The 5843-nt window shown below is 50.8% G+C and overlaps 1 long non-coding RNA gene across 1 annotated transcript; it reads left to right on the top strand.

Annotated features, from left to right (window-relative positions):
- The first annotated feature begins 1408 nt into the window (after positions 1-1408).
- Positions 1409-5519, top strand: LOC138750694 (uncharacterized). Its single transcript, XR_011349473.1, has 3 exons — positions 1409-1511; positions 3086-3296; positions 5443-5519. It is a non-coding gene; the product is annotated as an uncharacterized lncRNA (long non-coding RNA).
- Positions 5520-5843: the final 324 nt, after the last annotated feature.

Genomic DNA, 5843 nt, shown 5'->3' with positions numbered 1-5843 from the left:
TCGGCTAATTTTTGTCTGATGGTGGATGGACGTCTGACATGATATTCCCTTGGCCTTGAGGGAAAGAAGTGTAGAAATTGCCAGGGCTCTGACAGAAATATTTAAAACCTGTTTATCCACGGGTGAGGTGCCAGAGGAATGGATGTAATCTAATGTTCCTTTGTTGAAAAACGGCTTCAAAAGCCAACCAAGTGAGCCTGACAGTGATAGGTTAATTATTGGAGGGTAATCAGAGAGTACCTCGAAAAGAATCTGTTCAAATAGCTGGCGTTGATCAACCATCACATAGAATACAGGAGTCGGGCAGTGAGGTTGAGACTAGACAAGATATTGGTGAGGCTCTTTTGTGAGTACTGTGTGCAGTTCTGGTCACCAAATGAGAGGAAAGCTATCAATAAAGTAGAGAGGGTGCAGAGAAGATTTACGTCAATGTTACCTGGATATCAGCAACTAGATTACAAAGAAAGATTGAGCAAATGAAGTCTTTATTCTTTGGATTGTAGATGGTTGAGAGGGGATTTGATCGAAGTCTTTAAAATTACTAGGAGGATAGAACGAGTTGATGTGGATAGACTTTTTTCATTGCGGGGAGCAGGGATTGAAACAGGAGGTAAAAGTTTGGAAGTAACATGAGGGGGAACTTCTTTACTCAGAGTGGTGGCTGAGTGGAGTGAGCTTCTGGGAAAAGTAGTGGCGGCAGGGTCCATTTTCTCATTTCAGGGAAAATTGGAGGGGAGGGGAATGCAGAGAGGTGGTACAAGAGGAGAGTATTTCGTTCAGTGCAGACAAGAAGGGCCAAATGACCTGTTTCTGTGCTGTAATTGTTTTCGGGTTAAAATGTGTGGCAGTAACTTGGAAGTCCGATGCGTATTTGGGAATGGGTCGATAGCCACACTGAAATAGGCCGTTGTATCCCACTTGAAATAATTACATTGAATTCACGGAACAAATTTGAATTTCTCTTTTGAAGATTTGGGATGTGTATTTACCAATTGTAGGAATTAAGTTGTCATCACCCAACACGAACTTTCTGACTCCTAAAACCAAGAAAAGCAAGATTTTATTTGAGAGTTTTGCTCAATTTTTATGAATGCTATCTAGATGTTTCCTCTCTTTATTGTTTTCTATTGGGCAGCTGTGAGAGGGGTTACTTTTTAAATCACTATGCATTAATTTTATCTTATTTTCAAATAAGAAATTTAAGTTTTTTAATGCATATGTTAAATTAAATGTAAAAATGTTACAAATAAGATAAATGAAGAATTGTTTCAGGAACTGGCGATTTTCCACGAGTGCCGTGAACCCCAGGCAGCAGGAATGTGTGAACGAAACACAAAACTGGCCAGAACCACTGAGGAAATACGGCTAAAAGTGCCCAAAAAGGTGCTGATGCCACCTTGATTTTAATGCAGGTGACACCGAGGAATGCGTTGGGGCAGAGATGGTCCATGGACAGCCAATACGGACGCCTTGGGGAACAAAGCCCGCACCACCTGTCGGGATGGATAATGGTGGGTAATGAATAAGCAAATATTAGAGACACTGATAGAGAGCGACACACATACCCAGACAGACAGACACACACACACAGACACACACACACAGACACACACAGGAAGAGACAGAGAGAGACTCTGACAGCGAGAGAGAGACAGAGAGACACACACAGACGGATACACACACAGACACACACAGACAGATAGAGAGACACACACAGACGGATACACACACAGACACACACAGACAGATAGAGAGACACACACAGATGGAGAGAGAGATACACAGAGACAGAGAGACACACATAGAGACAGAGAGAGACACACACACACACGACACAGAGACAACACACACACACGACACAGAGAGACACACACACACACACACGAGAGAGAGACACACACACATACAGACACAGAGAGAGTCACACATTGAGACACAGAGGGAGAGACAGAAAGACACACACACACAGACAGTGACACACCCAGAGAGAGAAAGACACACAAACAGACAGAGAGAGAGACACACAGAGAGAGAGAGAGAGACACACACACACAGACCCACACAGAGAGAGACACAGACAGAGAGAGAGAGATAGAGAGAGAGACATGGACACAGAGAAACAGACAGAGAGACACAGACAGAGAGACACAGACAGAGAAACACACACACACACAGACACACACACACACAGACACACAGACACAGAGAGAGACACAGACACAGAGAGACACACACACACACTGAGACAGACACAGAGACAGATACAGAGACACAGACAGAGAGACACACACACATACCCAGACAGACAGACACACTCACACAGAGACACAGAGAGACAGATATATAGACACAGAGAGACAGATATATAGACACAGAGAGACAGATATACCGACACAGACACACAGAGAGACACATACAGACAGAGAGAGAGAGACTGACAGCGAGAGAGAGACACACAGACAGAGAGAGACACACAGACAGAGAGAGACACACAGACAGAGAGAGACACACACACACAGAGACAGACACAGAGACAGACACAGATACAGAGACACAGACAGAGAGAGACACACACACATACCCAGACAGACAGACACACTCACACACAGACACAGAGAGACAGATATATAGACAAAGAGAGACAGATATACAGACACAGACACACAGAGAGACACATACAGACAGAGAAAGAGACACTGACAGCGAGAGAGAGACAGAGAGAGAGACACAGACAGAGAGAGACAGAGAGAGAGAGTCACAGACATACACACACAGAGACACACACAGACAGACACACACAGACAGAGAGAGACACACAGACAGAGAGAGACACACAGACACAGAGACACACACAGAGAGACACAGAGTGACACAAAGAGAGACACAGATAGAGAGAGAGACACAGACAGAGAGAGAGACACAGACAGAGAGAGAGACACAGACAGACAGAGACACAGACAGACAGAGACACAGACAGAGAGACACAGACAGAGAGAGAGAGAGACACAGAGAGATAGAGACACACACAGACTGACAGAGAGAGACCCCTTGGTTGTGCACTTAACTCCCTCATCTCTCCTGGCAGGATCTCATCACCTTTCCTACCCGTGGACCATGACATCTGTCAGCTCATCCTCCTTCCTGAGAATGGTGTGAACTCTACCCTAGAAACCCCACAGCAAAGAAAAGGGACCCTTCGGCCCTTCTCGTCCATGGTGAAATATCATTCTGCCAGTTTCATCGACCTGCACCCTGACTTCCCACATCCATGGATCTCTGCAATTGATTCTTAAAACGTAAGAGTTTGAATGTTAAATGGCAGACCATTGAGGAGTGTTGTCAAACAAAGGGATTGAGGAACTGTGGTACAGAACTGCCCAAAAGTGGAGTCCCTTGTAGAGGTGGGGGGGAGTGAAGAAAGCTTCTGGTATTTTGGCCTTCAGAAGTGAGAGGATTGAGTGCAGGAGGTGGGAGGCCACGAGGAAGTTGGACGAGGCATGGGTGAGGCCAACTTGGGAACATTGTGTGCCGTTTGGGTGGCCGGAGGAGAGGAAGGATAGGAATGAGACAGCGCGTCGAGGAGAGTGACAAGAAGGTGGTCTGGCTTTCGGGGTTTGAGTTCCAGGGGAAGGTTGGACAGGCTGGGACTTTATTCCCTGGAGCGTCGAAGATTGAGGAAGATTTGAAAATTGTGAGGGGGGACGGATCGTGTCCATGGGGACAGGCTGTTTCCAAGGAGAGTGGGAGAGATTCAAAGAGGAGGACATGGATTGAGATTGAAGGGGGATTTTCTTCCCTCAGAGGGGGGTGGGAACGTGGAATGAGCTTTGGGCCAAGGTGGTGGAGGTGGGATGGACTGGAATCTTGGGGGGGAATGTGGGGCAGATCCTGGTGTGGAAATGTGCAGCCTGAAGGGGAGATGGACTGGAGGCCCGAGCCAGCTCTCGGACCCTTCCCCAGTGGGACGAGGTTCTCAGGAGAGAGGGGGCTCCAAAGGGCTGGACCTCGAGCCCTGGGGCTCCATCCAGGGGCTCGGGGTGGTGGAGAGGAGATCCCGAGGAGGGGTGGATCAAGCTCTCGCGAGAGCGACCCCTGGTGGCTGCCATGTTGTTGATCTTTCCCGCCTTTGGAGGAGTTGGTCGCGAGCGGGAGGGGGAGAGAGGTTCGTGTCGGTTCCTCACGGGCGGGAATCGGGGCATTTTGGGAGCGAGACCAGGGAGGACGGAGTTTCCACGGGTCGCCCTTTGGGTCTGGAGCGGCCGGAGCTCGGAGGGGAACGGGCAGGGGGATGGTTGTGAGGTGGGGCCGGGGTACCGTGAGGAAGTTTGGGTCGGGGTGGCGTTAGGGTGTGTGGTAGTCGGGGACCCGCGAGGCTTAAGGGGGGGGGGGTCGGGGTCCGTGAGGCTGTGGGGGGGAGGGGGATCCGCGAGGCTGAGGGGGCTCGGGGCCCACGAGGATGAGGGGGCTCGGGGCCCGCGAGGCAGAGGGGGGAGAGGGACGGGGACCCAGAAGGGTGAGGGGGTCGGGGACCCAGAAGGATGAGGGGGTCGGGGACCCAGAAGGGTGAGGGAGTCGGGGACCCAGAAGGGTGAGGGGGACCCGCCAGAGGGGTGTGGGATATCTGCAAGAGGAGTGAGGGACATGCAAGGCTGTGGGGGGCGGGGATCCTGCGAGGCTGAGGGGGACGGGTATCCAGAAGGTTGAGGGACACGCAAGGCTGAGGTACTCGTGGAACCAGAAGGGTGAGGGGAATGAGGACCCAGAAGGGTAATGGTGATCAGGACACAGAAGGGTGAGGGTGGTCAGGACCCAGAAGGGTGAGGGTGATCAGGACCCAGAAGGGTGAGGGTGATCAGGACCCAGAAGGGTGAGGGTGATCTGGACCCAGAAGGGTGAGGGTGATCAGGACCCAGAAGGGTGAGGGTGATCAGGACCCAGAAGGGTGAGGGTGATCAGGACCCAGAAGGGTGAGGGTGATCAGGACCCAGAAAGGTTAGGGGGGACGGGGACCCAAAAAGCTGAGAGAGGACAGGGACCCAGATGGCTGACGGGGACCCAGAAGGCTGAGGGGGAAGTGGGGACCCAGAAGGCTGAGGGGGGAAGGGGACGGGGACCCAGAAGGTTGAGGAGGTACGGGGACCCAGAGGGCGGAGGGGGGGACCGGGACGTGGACCCAGAAGGCTGAGGGCACCTGCGAGGCTGAAGGTGGGGGTGGGAACCCGCGTGGTTTAGGGGATCCGTGTGGTTGAGGGGATCGGAGAACTGCGAGTGTGAGGGGGACCCGTGAGGGTGAGGGAGTCCCGGCCCCATGGATGGGAATGAGCAGGAAGGGGTGCTGGTCAGTGGGACGAGAATATCAGTTCACCACAGACTGTAAGCTTTCAGTTCTGTAATGAGACGTCATTAACTATGACACCGACAGCCCAACCCTCTTTCTCCCAGTTCCACTGCAGACATTGGAAGACGGTCCTCTTTAAAATAATCCAAATACCCCTTGGCGCGGACCCGCCGAAGCCACAGATTAGAATCTGCATCTCAGATGGTGAAGTCTTCAGATTTTTCTTTAAAATATTGTTTACATTGTAAAACCATTTGGAAAGTGCGTTCACATATATTGTTATGTTCAAATCAAAAGGAAAAACTAGCACTAAACAAGGTTCAAAAAAAAACACACAGGAATAAAGTGCCAGCATCCTGGAGATGGATTTCACAGTGACTAAGGACAAGATTTGTTCTTGTCTCTAGCTGTGCACACACGAGGATGAGAGCAGTGTTTGAGATGCTCTAGCCAGAAAGAATTCCAATCCATATCCCCTCGGTTTTATTCCTCGGGCTGACAGCAA

The sequence above is a fragment of the Narcine bancroftii genome, unplaced genomic scaffold, assembly GCF_036971445.1.
Source record: "Narcine bancroftii isolate sNarBan1 unplaced genomic scaffold, sNarBan1.hap1 Scaffold_229, whole genome shotgun sequence".
Taxonomy (NCBI): Eukaryota; Metazoa; Chordata; class Chondrichthyes; order Torpediniformes; family Narcinidae; genus Narcine; species Narcine bancroftii.
The sequence above is the reverse complement of the archived record's forward strand: the minus strand, read 5'-3'. Positions and strand labels throughout refer to the sequence as shown.